The 17,462-nt window shown below is 42.6% G+C and overlaps 1 protein-coding gene across 1 annotated transcript in view; it reads left to right on the top strand.

The window, feature by feature from the left end:
* Positions 1-17,462, top strand: part of LOC128715741 (kinesin-like protein CG14535) — an 87,328-nt gene that overhangs the window by 51,163 nt on the left and 18,703 nt on the right. The window lies entirely within an intron of this gene.

The following is a 17,462-nucleotide window of genomic DNA, read 5'->3' as shown; positions in this document are numbered from 1 at the left end:
ATGGCAAAACTTAGCTAACTCACCGTTGAAGGACGCACAAAGAGGCGTACCATCACAGAGAAAGGACCGCAGCTAAGGGTCACTTGGCAGTGAAGCAAGCTCCGGATGCTTATGGGGCACCATCACGAAGCACCAGCTGGTGTCCGGTTGCATCAGCTCTATTTATTACTCTTGTCACAATCCGTTTCAATGGGGAACCTTTTAACCTGCAGCATATACCACTGCAAACCAGCTCGGTTTTCTTTGCAGCAAGCGAACAGTTTCTTGGCGTAGTCTAACAGTTCTCGTTATTGAAATTATCAACCCCATAAAACAATCTTCACCCTTCTTATGCGAGCTGGTGTATTGAATGAAATCGATCAGATAATATTCACTGCTGCAGTAGCACTTGAAGTTGCAACAAATTGCTTGAGAAGATTGTGAATTGACATTGTGGTGGAAATGCTGTACATTCAGCTATTTCTGGTTAAGTTGTTTATAGAAGAGAGTTTGTTAAACAACAGTGATTACATGCCTTTTTTCTGAAGCCGAGCCTTCGATTTGGTAATTTTGAATTAGTATTCAGTCATTCACAAGTTACAAATTTTTCGTAGACATAAACATCATTCAAACATGACTATTACTCTTCTTGATGACTTTCGCGTACTTTGGGGTTCCTTCACTAATATGATTCTTTTTCTTTTGTCTTTTACAGGTAACTAACTCATAGCAGTTCTTGTCAACTGTAATATTTTAACACAGCTTTGTAAGTTACTTCCATTTAAACTTCAATTAATTTCTTGACGTGAATCTTTATCTTAATCTTTCCACGCGTCTTTAAGAGGTTTTTTGTCAAAGGCCTCAATTAAGAATCAACCAACATAGATGAACAATCACTATGCTGTGCTCCGCGTTCTCCTATTGCCTCAACTTCAAACTTGTGCGTCTCCTTAACCGACTTCATTAAAATGGAAAGTCAGTCGGAAGACGGTCAAACCACTGATTCTTCAATTTTCCAACTGTCACCTTGCGGATTGTTCGTAACTTTCAGGTCGCACAAGTTCAACCCCGAGGCAACACGGTACACGTAGGTCTATGCACAGTCCTACAGTGGGAGCCTCATTTTAATTGGATTGTGTTTAATTATCCATTAGCCAAAGTTTTGACGGTAATTTCCTGCTCGGCTACCGACCAGGGCACAGTGGTTCGCAATGGGAAGTGACCTGGCGCCCACAAAAACCACCAATGGCACATAGGCCGAGTTCGAGTGGCCATGGTAACGCATTAACCCTCGAGGGAAACATTCTCGTTCTCTCTCTCCTTTTCTTGCTGTGATGTCATGCAAGAGTCGTCTCTATTAACGTTATTGTTAGGACGTCCAGGGAAACTCAAAGGTAGACACCTTGTGGCCTACAGAGTGTCCCAGCAATAGCACCATTTAGGCTTCAGTAGCTACCTTGTGCGCTTGCCAGTTGATTGTGACAATTTATATCTTCTCGCTCAACAGAACCATCCGGATCACCATCCTTCAAGAAGCGCTCCGGGGGATGAGCTCAAAATCGATTTAGATTAAATCGATAGAAATTGATATATTAGCTAAATAAAGTTGTCCTCCGCATAGGTACTCGCACTCGGACAGACACATACCCCAACACGTACACTAAAGTGTGCAGTGTCCGCAAAACCGCAAGCGGAATATCAATGAGCTGCAGCGCACAGTTGTCACTGCCGGGTCTGTCCAATCCGAAGCTCGTACCACGAATCTGCACTGCAGCATAATTTGTGTCCGGTGCTAGAACCCTGACAAGATGGATGATTTTTCAACCAGCTACCAAGGTGGGATGAAGTGTGTCCGACATGTCTTCCATTGGGTTCGGTGCATCACCGTTCGACGATGATCGATTCAGTGCCGAACTTTGTCATTATTACTATTATGTTGGTTCCAATTTGGGTGGCCGCTTCATGAGCGCAACTGTGAACAAGTCATAAAGTGGATGGTCGACTTGGTTTCGGTGTGCCATTAGTTGGGATCATCATGCTGCAAGCATACCAACACTGTTAAGTGTCCCTGCACGGTAATGGGGGTCATCCCATCGAGATGTTGGAAAATCGAACTGCGTTCAACTACATGACCTCATGAGCTGAGTGCGCTACCACGATTTCTACTCTTCGTCTAAGGTCGTCTAATGATGGCAAATAAATTTTGACATGCAAAAAAGCTCCCCCCAGCCGAATTCCTTTCTTGCGTATGGCGATCTAGAAAGAAGTGGCAAAAAGGAACTTTATCCGTCTTGTCCCGTGACGGAGCGAAGGACGAACTGACAGGGAAAGCAAACATCGTCCAACAATTATGGGTTGGTGACACTCGGTTCGTGAAAGAAACGAACACGGGTCCGGGTTTGGGATGCAAAGAACGTGATCAAATGAAGTTGGCTCATTTATCTCCTGGCCAGGCGAACTTTCTGAACTTTTCTGTTACCATCCCGGCGCTTGCACCAGCAATGACAGTCGTAGCAGGATGTGTTTGGGGGTTTGTTTGTCTGCTAACGAGCTCTGAAATGGAAACAACTCCGAGCCAGCCATTGTGTACCGTGCGTGCATGAACTGCAGTGCGGTGCACCGTCACACACACACACACACCCCCCGCCAATGGAACGATGCTTTGATGATGTGGTTTCGAAGTCGTTTGGTAAAGTCATAATAGGATTGAAGCTTTAGTTTGTCTTTTTTATAGGCGTGTGTGTATGTGTATGATGCCCATCCCTGGAGTTGCCATTGGGATGGACAATTAGGAGTTTGATAGTACGCTTTGTTGTACGGGTACGGTTTTGTGCTTGATATATCCATACGTTTGCATCATCCAACCCCCGAGGTCGATATCTGCCCACAAGCTTTCGTGAGAAAGCACACAGCGCCGTAAGTAATCTAACGAGCTTGATGGTTGTAACTGCATCGCTCTGAAGGATGCAGTTGTAACGTACTAATTGCCATGAAGTTTGTTAATTGAATGAAATAATCAGCAAATGCGACGGTTCATGGCAAAGTGTTCTGGGAAAACAGTCGTACCATTCTATTTAACAGAAATGTCCATGTAAAGTTGGTCTTTGTGCCGTAGTTGGGTTGGTGAGCTAAGTTACTAATTAACGTAAACTATGTTTTAAGCTGTTGTTTTTTAATGAATCGAGTAAAATAGTAATTATGAAGAAATATACTGACTAAAATAATGTGTATAAATGGTTCTTTAGCGCATATGAAACAATTCGAAGAACAAAGAAGACTCTTTATAAAACGGAATAAAATTAAATAACGACTTCATTGATATTTCCTTACGGTACCAGTAATATATCTTCTCATAACCACATTTACTGACAATATGCGCCAGTTTGTTATTCATGTGCAAGCTTTTCAACAGAATGCTCTCAACGTTATCCTTTCACTTGCGCGTTACTTCTTCCTCCATCCAACTTCAGCCCAAAAACAGTAACAAACTTATTCACTGCAAAATGGACTGAGCTGCTGCTCAATTAGCCATTCCGTGTATCGTGATAATGTCCCTGGCAGGATGTGTTGGCGCAACCGAAATCCCCGGGACAACCATTAAACACATTGTCTTCCCGGTCCCTTTGGCATCCGGACTGGTGAATGGCATCCCCATAATCCTATCACTTACAGCTGAGCACATTTTAATCCACGTCCGGTTGGCTTTCTCATATCGTTTCTCCGCACATTCACGAGAGTGGCTGATCGGTGGACTGATAAACGGAAACGTGAGAAGTGAGTGCACGGCGCGGACGCGGCAAGACACTAAAGCCCATCGCTTAATCGCCAACAATCTTTTAATCTTCTTCAATGTGCTTCGTGCTCGCGCTCATTGCCACTAATGTTCTAATCCCGCATTGTTTTAAATTAATAATCTCATTTCATATTCCCGTTATGATTTCATTAACTGGCATCCTTTATCCCTGGTGTAGGGTGTAAGTGTGTGTTTGTGTCGAGTTCTTCCCTGTAATCTACTCGCCGAGAAGTTACCGGCCCAGTGTTTCCCGTCTGTTCCGTGAGACCATTCTGCACGGCAGTTCGAGAGGTCTTGTGGTAGTTTGGCTGGAACATTATCAATACCATTAGGCGGGTACGAACGATACGGGCGTACTGCGGTGGCCTCGTAAGGCTGGGTTGCCACTGCAGAGCCCACACCAACTTGTGCAGTGTCGCAATGAACTTTCGGGACCATACAAGGCAAGGAGCGGAACTTCCCGATCGGAGGAGCCTAACGAAGTCATTAGCATAAAACCGTAATGTGTCCCAATTAATCATAATGTGAAAAGTCTGCTTGTCGGTGAATAAATTAGACTCCTCCTTCCGGAGCTGGCTGGCCGGCGAAGCACCGGTCGACGGGTAGTCGGCCACACGCAAATACGGCAAAGCGTGAAATGTTTAATTCATACCGAAATTCCAAAGAAACATGCTGCCCGGCGGGACAGATGGGACGGGCGTAGCTAGAGAGACTCGAGTATGTTTTTGGTGGGCTATAAGTAATAAACCCACCGAGCCGAGCACAAGGTAAACAAATGGACGCGCGAATTTCGTGTCGGTTTGAAATCTGAGCAATTTTTGTTCTCATTTGGGGGAGCTTTATTTTTTCGCGAACGTGTAAACATAGTAACGTTTATTTGTGCAGCAATGTCGACACGTTCGAAGGATCCTTTTTTCTCTTATTAATAAGCTTTGCAACACGAACATTCAGCAGGTTGTTAACAGTCCACGTTAATTATCTAAATCGACTCGATCGTTCGGTATTAAAGCTTGTTGGACGTACAAATAATCGTGGATTTGCTAATTTTTCGCTAAAACATGCTATATGCGAGTTACTCTTTTCAGCCTAATTTCGTGGACGTTTCCTGTTTTATACACCTGAAAGTATTCAATTAACAGGGTAAAAGTCCTTTCGACCGTTAATTTTCCGTATCTGTTTACAACCATCGCGGTTTAAACAGAAACTTCTCCCATTTTTTGGGACAAGTGAACTGTTCCGAATGACTTCGGATGTGAATAAGTCTCTGTAAATTGTTTAAAATAATTTGCATACATCAAGGCGCATGCACCCTAAATAAAATCGCAGATTTTTCACAAGGCGAAAAAAATACTTGATTTCATATTAAAACCATTCCTAAATAAAATATTGGAACTGTGTGGAGTTTTCACATCCCTTGCAAATCGACAAACCGCTTAAAGTTGTGTAATATGCAAGACAAATCTCCTATATTCAAATCCAATAAACCTCTAATGTTGCGTTATTACATTTCAGGTTAAAGTAACGTAATGAAAGGTTTTTTGTACTTTCTTCCAATTGTTTTTTGTTGTTTTTTGTTCCAATTGTTTTTTTTTTTTTTTTTTCAAGTGAGTCTCCAGCCAGCACAATAACACTAACTACCATTTACCTTGATTTTCCAACCACTTGAGAGCCACTTTATCCCTATCCTTCAACTCTGGCCGGGGTTTACCATGGGGAGTTTACCATGGGGAAAAACTTTTGCTTTCTACCGATAACAAAACAACGCACTCACCCATCCCCAACGCATTTCTGCCCATCAAAATGACATCCACGAAATTGAGCACCGAAAGCGCACCAGCTCCCAGACACACGTGACATTTTCCGAACAATTTTACTGCTCCCCATGTCCTGGTGGCCACTTTTCCATCCTTGCCAGCCTTCGGTACCACTACTTTTGCGCTGCTCCGCAAAAGCCTTCTCCACGGTTGAGTATCCGAGCTGATTGACGACGTACATTATTCCAATTGTCACACTTAATCCGCCGGTGGAAATCGATGGAAGAAAACCTCCGTCCCGTGTTCGAATCCGAGGAGGGTAATGGAGAACGGTGAAAACCGTTGGGCATAAACTCCTCGCACAAACGGAATGTTAAAGTGCGGATTTAGTGTACGTGTGTATGTGGACGCGCGCGCGACAGCGTATTTCCAAGCTTTCCGTCGCGAATGCTACCGATTGCGAGAGGATAGGCTAGGACATTCCCTGTTTTCCTTCCGGTGGTAAGCGAAACTCCCGCATTGTTCATCCCTTTTCTACACACTATTCTTTGCGTTCGCACCAAGGACAAATGTGTTTTTGTGTACGATACGCTACACGCGAGTGCCACCACACATCCGTCCCACTGGATAGGACGGTGGTAGGTTTGGTTTGGCTGTCAGGCGACTCGAAAGTCGGGAATTAAATGGAGGCGAAAAGTCTCTCGACTTTGCACTTTTCCCATCCTGCATTTCCCTCGGCTTTTCGAGCCAACGACGATAACGATGACACTTGGCGGAGCGAATGTTCTTCTCGCGCGTATGGCTGAATGGATGGTTGGCCGGATGAATGGATTCGTATATCACTTTCGGGGCAAGCGTTGTGTGGCGAAGTGAGCCTCCGGGCAGAAGCGTACGTTGGCCACAAGTGAGTGCAAATATGCTGTTGTCTGGTGATGGGTACGTACATTTAAGGTATCGCTGTCTTCACTGTTCGTGTGAGTGCTTGCGGGCCTCTTTGCAAACTATTCGAAAAGTATTCAAGAGTGCAAATGGTACTCCATCGCCATCAGTTCATGTTTCTATGTTAGCACTTGCAAAAGCAGTTTATTTGCCAGTTAGAGAGAAAGTTAAATCTATTTGACAGGAATACCATAAAAAAGCTTTCTTTGCTAGCACATTGAAATATATTTGGCTTATTTTAATGGTTCTTTAACTGAAGGCTTTGATTTTCAATGTGAACTTTATGTACTTGTTGGTTCCTGTTTTTCGTGGTAGTAAAACGCCTAAATGTATGCATTTTTTAATTGTTCTGTATTGAAAGGAATACTAACACGTTTTGATACAGGATCAGTACAATTAATAATTTCGTTGCCTTTCACAGCTTTTACATCACTGTTATAATTGCTCATTTCAAAAATTTCCTCAATCTTACTGGAAATCGTAAAGAATCGTAGAAAAGAGTTTCACATCGCTACATCATCTATCACAATACGCTGCAACACGAAATGGCGAACGCTTAGACGCATTGTTAGTCGTCACCCTTCACAAATGTATGCAAATCTACCCACAAGCTGCCTTAAATTCGTTCCACAAACTTCACAGGATTATTCAAATTTCTCACCCGATACGGAAGAAGTTCTGGCATTCCCCGTTTCTCAGCAGTAGAAGAAGCATCAGAAGAACCATCTTAAGCAGTCAAAAACTCCTTTTCCGTTCTCTTCAACCGGTAAAGGAAGGCGACATATGAACGACACGAGCTTCCAACTCTCAGACAATTAGATATGACACTGTTTACATTCTCAAGCACTATTTATTCCCGTAATTGAGTGCAAACAGATCGACGATAACACACCGAGTGCCATTGGCCCGAACAGGGAAACAAAATCTTTGGACAGATTTCACGCGTTCTTGGGACACATTTTGTTGAGAATTATTCCCCATCTGAAATGTGCTTCGTGGCGCAAAAAGGTGGTTCTTTGTACGTGGAGATGAGTCAAAACAGTACTAAGACGAATGTCTGCGTGCAGGTGATGCTGTCTTAACGTTACTCCTTACTTAACGGCAATAATTCCCTGTTCAAACTCCCACAGTCGGGTTCCCTTCATCATCACAATTACCATTCACAACCGCACGGTTGAAAGTTTTCCAATTCAATTTCGGTTTGGAGTTTGCTGCTAAATTCCACCGCGAACGCTGAAGAGTGTGGGCGCAACAACGCAAAAACCTGTCAGCACACAAAGAGCGCAATACTCCCCAAAAATTGCCATCGCCGGAAAAGGGAAATTAATTAGAAATAATTTATGGCCATATTTGTGTGCGGGCCTGCTTCACTGACGGGTTCGCCACTTTTCCACACCCTGTGTTTACAACACCCTCGCTGGTCTACATCCCGTGGACAGTAGCTGGACAAACAGCGCTGCCAGGATGAGGGAGAGAATATAAAATTTTACGACTATTCACGTCATGCATCATGAGCACAATAAATCCTGGCCCAGTGTATTTGCTTAATTAAACTTGAGCACTTACTAATTCTGCCGCATTTCCCGTCGATTGGGAAAAAAGTACCCACCATCCAGCAGAAGTCAGCAGTGATGATGGAGACGCATTGGTAGGGGTGTGTTCCAAAGTTCCTAACTATATGAAACTCATCCGGCGCAACACAGTGAAATACAATGTTGAAGAATATTGGAGGGATCCGCTTGGTAGCAACGTTTGGATACGTAAAATGATGGGATTACTTCACGTCAAATGTGACGTCTACTTTGGCAATGCTAAACTCAGCGTCCCCACGTTCTGGAGGGTCAAAATTTAAAAATTCATTATCTTGGATGACGGACTTTTCCTGCAAATCATCGTCATCCCCGCCAACGCCACACAGTGCCGGCCACTGCTAGTCTCGTGGTGTACTTGTTTACGAAACATTAAGCAACTGGGTCGGCTGTACTGTTCTACCTACCAACTCGACCTTTCCCGTTTTGATTGGCTCTGTTTTGATTGGATGCAGGACTGGTTTGTTTCTTCTCCGTGCTTTACAAAGGTTTATCATTTGAACATTTAAGCAGGAAAGTTTGCAGACCGAGCACGAGCACAAAAACCCTTCCATCAAAATCTAATCCATGGCCGATAAAAAGCGAAAACATACCTTTTGAATGGTTTTAAGTTTCAGTTTAAAGCGGACACCCAGGCGACAAGGCTCCCCGGAAGATTTATCAAGATGAAAACAAGCTAAATTCTTGATTTTGTCTATATTTGTTCAAATAGAAGCTATTTATAAGAATATTATAACATTTTCAATGAATGGTAGAACACGCCTAAAACTATGCAATTCGCGTAACAATATTCGTCTTTTAGTAAGGTTAGCACCTGGGCATAGCGTTCCATCGTCTATTCAGCTATTGCTATCCCGCTTTCAGTACCACAGCTCAACTTTGATCCTAGCAAAACACTCAACCGTCAGCCCAAAGTTTCAGCTGCATCCTTTTTCAATTTCCCTACTCACCGTGTTGAGGTCCATTTTTCAGCCTGCTCATCTCATCAAGCGGCAATAGCAAATGGGCCAATCGTTTCCGTTTTTCACATCCCTGCACAGGTTCAAGTGAAGCCGACTTACTGGAACGTGCCTGAAGTGGCGGTAAGTCTGTCCGGGAAATGATAAACTTTCAAGACAACAATCCTTCAGAGTTTTCAAGTTTCATGGAAGATTGTTCCGATTGACGAATATATAAATATAAAATGCTTCAAACTATTACGATTCCGCCGGGTAGCTCGGCATTCTTCATTAGTTTTCTGCGTTAGGGAAAGTTTGCCCGAACAGTTGCCTTCCCACAATCGTGCTTACCTTCTGTTCGTATTATATTCTCGTTGCTGAGTACTACCTTTACAGCACATTTTCATGCATGATTATCTCCTTCATAAGTAGTTGAACAAATGGCTGTTTTCTCCTATTCATTTATTCATCGATTTGGATCATTAGCATTCTTTATTCTCGTCTTAACAAACAAGATCTTGATGTCGGTTTGTATACAAAACCTTTCTCAACCCAAACCCAAGCCCAACCTGCTCGATAAAACTCATCAAATTTTCTACGATTATGCAAAATTTAAGACAGCACTTCTTCTGTTCGCATCGCCACACGCTCACCAAACTGATTTCATCACATTTTTCAACCCAATCTTCTCAATTTTCCTGCTCAACAACCTTACCCATGATGAAGGTGGTTCGAAGTAGATACTACAAGCGACCGGTACCTTAGCACCCATTGATTATTTTTGGGATTTTCCCATGGTTTCTCCGTGTCCGTAGTCGGCCTAACCCAACCTGCAAATGGTACATCGATACAGACACACTCCAGGGTGGGCCGGGAATTGGCAGATCTTTATCCGGCATTTTTGAATGGGAATCGGGAAGCAAAACAGATGATTCAGCCTGCCGCCTCCCGAAAAATAGCAACCATCTAACAAATCTCGATTGTGCCTGGTTCCATTATCCTTTTACACACGCTCCGAGGCACACGGGACACATGTGTGGCGTGCGGAATGTAGAGCCATGAGAGTTCTGCGGCATTTAGGTTCCTTTGCAGGATGCTTCTTTTAGCCGAACTGAATCGGTACCATATATTCGCCTCACTACCAGGTGAGCGGTGAAGACATCCAACGCAGGTTGGAAGATATTTCTCATTCCTGCGCTTACTTCCGAAGGCATCTCCCGTCTGGTCGCATATATTTTAGAGCGCCTGGTATGTGTGTGAGAGAATTTATTTTCCCCAAAATCGATTTTAGCTGCCGGTGCTGCCACTTTTGCATACACTTTCAATGCACCTTTCCCGCCACGCCTGTTACAGGTTCGCTTCCTCTTTTCCGCGTCACCCTGACCTTTGCGAGGCATGGGAATAAAATAGCTTTTCATACGTAACTAAACCCCCGCCGGAGAACGAAGTAAATTCACCGTGAAATTTTCATTCCACCATTCTGTATCAGTGCATACGTTAGGGAAATGGTTTTTCTTGCTGAAAAGAACCGGGAAGAAGGCTTTTCGCGGGTGCTTGCATCCGGTAAGAAGGATTTAAAATTTACCTATTCTTGTCCGTTCTGCCACCGAAACGGGCAACCATAGTCAATAAGCCCGTCACGTCTAGCCCGATTGCATACATTCGGGCGTTTATTGGATACTACCTGAGAACCGATACCATACGGTACCTGACAGAACCTGCCCGATTCACAGTAAATCCGATTGTTTACACATCTTTAAGCAGCGACAAGACCGGGATAAATGTTCACACTAGCCACAACAACCATCGCCACAGGTACGTCTTTTATATACCGATGCAAAAAGAGCAACAGAACAGGCGATCCTCGCATCGTCCCACTCTTGGGCACATCGCACCCGTGCGACCGTGCCAGCGATCCCAGACCTGCAGCGTTTGACATCGTTTAGATAAGCTGAAAATTTATATTTAAATTTCAAATTAAAGGATCCATGCCCTCCGGGGAAGCACCGTAGCCGAAAAAGTCGACCGACTCGCTGGTTGGTTTTGGCATTCCCTGAGCCTACGCCATCCTATCGCAGCCAACATTCAGTCTCAGCTGCTGATTCCACTGAGCGGAATATTCTTGATAAGATCGCTACCGGCTAATTTATACAAAAGTGCCTTGCCTCGCTTACCTGACAACCACCACACAGAGTGTAACGCACGCAAAAGACTTCCTTTCCCGTCGTTTACGTTGAGGGAAATCTTCATCAGGAACGCATTGTGAATGTTGTGCTTTGCCGTGCGGGTCCCTTGGTTTTGGTTGGTCTCTCTTTTCGAAGTTGACAACTTTGGCCCCGGTCTGCTCCTTGCTCCCCAGCAATCCTCCCTATTGTACAACGGCACAGCCCCCGTCGAGAGAAGTTCACCGTGGCCTATCGCTGCGAATGAATCGATACCGGGAGATGGCCCAAGGCAAACATTTTGCGGTAGCGGCTTTTGAACGTGGTAAGGGTTTGAGTTTGGCCTTACGGTGCTCAGAATTTGATTACAGTCACCTTTCGTTTGTGGACTATGGCAAGGATTAAATAAAATATTATTATACACCAAGTAAAGTTGATATTTTTTTGGGTATAATTCTTCTCTCAATTGAGCTGTATTACAAAGGCGACTTAGAAGGAACGATATATTTTCCATGGAACATAATTTAAAGATAATAAAATCAAATGAAAAATTATTCTAAATTAGTATTTTACAAATGTTAATTGTTTTTGTTTTCCATATTTATTCCCATTGGAAAAGTAATTCTTTGCTGTAGAACTGCATTTGCTCATTTTTAACCTGGGATCACATAAATTATCACACTACAGTGCATACGGTGAAAATCCTATGCGTTAAACAACTTCATCATGGTAACAGCTATAGTCTATATAAGAACACACACCATACATCATCCCATCCGATCGCCGACTCCCCGGAGTGAACTCTAACACCAGAGCTTTCAGCACGTGAACTTTGCCCATGTGTTTTAATTATTATTTATGATTTCACTTTAGCAATAATAGACGAAACTTGCTCCTTCACTAACCATGCAAGCTTTGTCGACGGCCGTACCGCACCACCCATTGCTCCGGACTGCAGCAACGTGGCTCGTGTACTCTTTTGTCCAATTATGCGTCTCGAAGTCGAAACTTACCTAGCACACAAACCGACTCCGCTCGGTGCAGCACTCGCTTCATAAAGATCCGAAAAATATTGCATCATTCGGTGTGGTATCTCCGTTGCAGTAAAGCTAACCAAAGTAACTCGCACAAAACTTTTCCCAAACATCTGCACTCTTCCCACTGAGACATTTCCCAAGAAGCTAAGAAGGATCGGGTGGCTAAGAAGGAGAAACATGTTTCTTGTCCCGAATGTTTTGCTACAACGTTTTGTTTAAATATTCAGAAACGTTTTTTTTCTTCGTCTCTTTCAAGTAGCGAACGGAGTCTGTTCTCAAATTATGTACGATGTTTATTCAAAGTAAAATGATCTGCTCTTTTCTTTTGGGGAGCAACAAGAAATTTCAACCACGGCATAACTTTTGAATGCTTAAAAAGCTCACTGTTTAAGGTGCTCACGGTTTGAAAGGAAACTGTTTAGCAAGTGGCTGGTAGCGTTACACAAAACTATGAACAGTCGAAGAAGATAAAGTTATGAATGGGAAAGTTTTGTATGTTTACACGGAACGGGTGAATTTAGCAGTTTAAAAAAATATTAAAACTATTTAATGAAAGAAAATCATTTCCTAGCTGAATAGAATGTGGAAATAAGTGAATAAAAAGTACACCTTAAAGATAAAAATTAGAGACAATCCTTTATATGAGCACACTTAACTAAAGATGTGATTAATGACTAGTTAATCACCTTGTAAAATTCTTGAACCAGCTGAGTTGTTTAATTCTATAGAACTTGATAACGATTCACAATCCAGAGCTGATAATATTTTATAAAATAGAACTTTCAGAACAGAAGTTTCGAACAGATTCCGATTTTTATAAACTTAAGTGAACACATAGACAAAAAGGATAAAGTTTCCAAACAATTAAATATGACTCTAAGGTACTCTACCCTATTTTGAATAAAAAACACTTGAAACGTGTCGTTTATATAGAATTGAAGTGGCTAAATTATCATCATTCTTCACCTGGAGGTCGATGCCATTCGAACTAACTTGGTGATGTAAGTTAGGACTTCTAACTAGCTCATATAAAGTCATCCAAGAAATGAAAATGTTTCGGTAACCAACTGTTCCTTTCGTCCTAGTTTTCTGTTCATTTTATTTATAATCTAATAAATCTAATTTATACTTCTAATAGGTCAAAATGCAAATCTGATACCTATTTACACGATTTATGCGATCTTCATGACTTTCAAACCATAATCAATTTTGATAATGAAGACATTCCTTTATTAACCAGAGCTCAACTTATTATTTCATACGTATGATGCAAAAAGCTTTTCCACAATCACTGCCATGATGCCAAACAAAACATACCTGAAGCTAATTTTCCAACTTCCTTGCCACTCCATCCTACACAACCATCCTACACGGAACAGGGAAACGAGCAACCTTACCGGCATCAAGGCACGAGACAGCAAAAGGTGTGACGGTAAAGTTCGAGCCACTCGTTTCAAATTAAATAAACATCAAATTAAATCTGCAACCGAGGAACGTTTGGCTTCGAAGACGATTCCCATTCTCACCCCTCGTGAGCTCCAGTCAGATTGTGGCAGTTTCGATTTTCTGCAAATCATGCTCCACCGTTCGTACGAGGGGACATCGGTAGAACCGGTGGTATCGGGAAGAATCCATTACTTTAAATTTCTTTTCGTACTGTTAAGGTGTGTAAAACGTGAGCACGGTGGCACGTGCAGACGCAAGTGAGCAGCAGAAAAAAATACCAATCCAACACTCTCGACCATTCAGGAACGAATTCTGAGAAGCAAAGGACACCTTGTCATTTTCTTTTCCACTGTACATTTTTTTGTGCTCTCACCTTTTTATTTTGTTTTGTATTACACGCCGGCCATTTCCTACTGGAGCTGTCACGGTTTTTTGATTATGTGCCCAGAGGTTTTCTCCAAATGTCACCGCTTCTTCCAATTTGTGGTGGTTGGTTGCCTTTTCCGGTGCTAACTTTCCTGATTTTCCACCGCGCTTCAGTCACACTGAAACATTCAGCACTCGGGTCTCACGCGACAAGCTCGTAACCACGTGTCGGTAGAAGTTGGTCCGAGACAAAAATGCTGGGAAGAAATCAAATAAAGACACAGTTAAACTTTTACCAAACAATACCGACGCAAACTTGTTCCCGGGGAATGGAAAAAAACGAAACAATATGCGGAAGTTGTGATTATTTTTTTGCATCTAACACTAACTTGCCGGTGGAAAGGCGAAACATGGCGTGTTGGTAAACTTTTACAAAGGAAGTAAAAGAAACCGAAAGGAATAAATGGTGTAAAAAAGGGCAAGCCTTCCCAACAAACAGAAACGCTGGACACTGAAGCAGCGAATCTTTGAACTTCCGCACAAGCGGATTGTTGAACTTTAAAAACAATTCTTTTGCTTCTTGCTTTCTTCGCGGTAACGATAGAGTGTGCTTCAATTTGCTTGGCAGAGAAAGTTTCTAAACGAATCCACGTATACTTAGCACACTGTCAGCTCAGCATTAAACTCTTGCTGAAAAATGCAACAAAACAATCTCACACACTCCACCCTGTGCGATGATATGTCCAACCCCAACGAGGGCTGACTCAATTTGATGCATTAAATTTCATTACAGCACGCCATTCACGCCAGCACGCGGTGGATCGATTCGTTCCACCCAACATTTCACTTTCCTTGTAAGAACTTCTGGCTGGGGTCAAATCTCGATTAATTAATCGATCACGAACCATGTCTACTATCGATGTTCTTCATCCCCCTGAAGACATGGTCTAGTAGGAGAATGGAGCATGCCAGAGGGAAAAAATACACATTGATGACCTCATTGAAAAATGCATTCCAGAGGGTGAGGAAATCTCCGGAGAGTTTATTCAAACCCTCATTCAGCAACACTCAGCAATGGAGCCAAAAAAGAACTAGGGGAAAACCTTAATGACCAGAGAAAGAATGCTTCACGTACTTGAATGGCTCACGAACCCCGGGGTGGCATATTGGGCTTGTGTACACAGACGAGAAGGGTCGTCTTGGAAGAAAGATGTGTTCAAGAGTGCATTTATTAGGCGAATAACCATCCCCTATTCGAACCAACGTTTCGATGCTCGTAGATTGAATGGAGTGGCTTCGGAAAAACACGCTTCCTTAGCTTGCGAAGAAAACCCACAAAGTTAATTGAATTAAGTTAATTATGTGTGGACAAATCAATCCAGTTTGGAAACCAATCCGGTTGCTTCCACTTTCAGGGTGCAGCGAGTCCTATCCTTGTTCACTTCACCCGATAATGTGTGCCTTATACAGTACACCCCTTTTACGGTATGTGACGATGTGTGGGCAATATTTTCCACCGGGACTGGGTTACAATTCTGGAAAATTATCTTTCCAGCCAGTTGGACCCAACTGAAACAGACTTGGCTGATGCAGGTCATATCCTTCCCGGTGGGTAGAACCTTCCGACCTTCGAAACAAAACGATTCCGAAAGCAAATGACAAGAAAAATATCACCCGATAAAGCAATAGCATTGTCGAGCTTAAACTTTTCTCACCCCCAAAGGGAAAAACCAAACGGTTGGTGATAGGTTTTTACGGTTCGCTAAATCAATTGTCGTTGTCACTTGTCGACCACATCCCTAGCAAAACCACAATGCCTACCGCATCGAAACGGAAAGAGCTAGTTATCCTATTAAGATACAACATTTTGCGCTTGTAAAGCGCCATTTCTTTGGGGATTCCAATACGTGCCGTTGCGCAATCGATTGAGACGTGTCGCTCTAATGGTTTTGGTGAAATGATTTTACTCGAAGAAGGTTCACTTGTTATTAGTGAATTTTGGACGTGTTCCAAACACTCTGACATTGAGAAATGGAGAAATAAAATATCGATCCAGCCATGCCATCAGGTTATGTACAGGGTCAGTATTTTCTACGTCCTTTCCAAATCACCTGTATCACAGTCACTTGCAAACACACACCCATCATCAACGGCCATGAGAGAGTGACATTAAATTATAGCCATTCATATGTAAACACTGCTCGGTAAAAGTAACGACCATAAACACGACCGTAAACAAAGAGCTATAAAATGGTTGGTACGATTACTTTCGAACATTAACGATGGCGCCAGTTGAACAGGCTTTTCGACGTTCTGTGTGTGAGTTTTTTTCTTGTTGCTTCCGCGATGCAAACCTGTAAGCTGACTTTGGCATGACATTACAGCAAAATAAAATCTCACATTTCATGCTCAGCTTTCCCACTAATAAACGGGAATAAAAGATGGATTTAATAGGACTTTCTCGCGCCATATTAAGCACCTTCGTTAACTCGAAAGGCGCCAGAGGAGAGAGAGCGCGAAAAAAAAACAAGTCAGTGTACTGTATCCATGTCCATTAGGATGGCACTCGCTGGCGCAATCATTGAGGTGGTATTTATAAAATCATAATCATAAAGCATATGCATAATTACACCGATCACGCCACGGTAAGAACATTTTATTGCAACTCAAACAGCTGATTTATTTTGCGATAATAAGGAATCAAAACCCAGCAGGAATAGTTGAGAACTGTTAGTATTATGATGGAAGACCCGTTTTCGTGTATTTTGACTGTTGGTAATTAATGGTACGGTGCCGAGAAGTGCGCATCAGATGATAATAATCTGATAACAAGTACAGGTAGTGACTTCAAACGACGTTTGGTTGTTTAGCTTTAAACCAAGTTTTTAACTTCAATAAAAATTTCATATGCTTATTGTTAAAACAATGTTCTTGTGCACTTATTGTTAAAATCTTAATCTTAATCAAGTTTCACCTTAGAGTAAAATGTTTTTCAAACAAACGCCAGCAAAATAGTCAGATTTATTTTCACACCCGCGTTAGAAAAAAAGTCTGATCCCACAACACGCAAAAAAGTCCTTACCAGCACTCAGACAGTTTTTCCGCGCCGACAAATACATTATCTCTTTAGCGGGTGTAAAACCGGTTACCCAGTCACGGCCATAAATATCGACTAAAGTGGTTATTTTTCATTACCAAACCACTACGCCATTGTGTGCGTGTGTGCTGTCGTCCAGTAACCGCCCTTTTTACGCAATTCGTTTAACCCTCAGTTTGCTTTTGTACGTTACTCGTAAAATCATTTCCCAGAAAGCAATGCTCGGCATTGATGCTCCCGCACCTTGACCAGTTGACCATGGTCCATGGCCCTCCCACGAGGGTGTTGAGGATTCAGAAGGGGTCTTTCTGATGGTTCTAAATAAATAAACTGTCACCAGTTCTACCCTTCTTTTGGGTGAG

The sequence above is a fragment of the Anopheles marshallii genome, chromosome 3 (assembly GCF_943734725.1).
Source record: "Anopheles marshallii chromosome 3, idAnoMarsDA_429_01, whole genome shotgun sequence".
NCBI lineage: Eukaryota > Metazoa > Arthropoda > Insecta > Diptera > Culicidae > Anopheles > Anopheles marshallii.
Note: the sequence above shows the minus strand (reverse complement) of the source record. Positions and strands in the feature narration are given on the sequence as shown.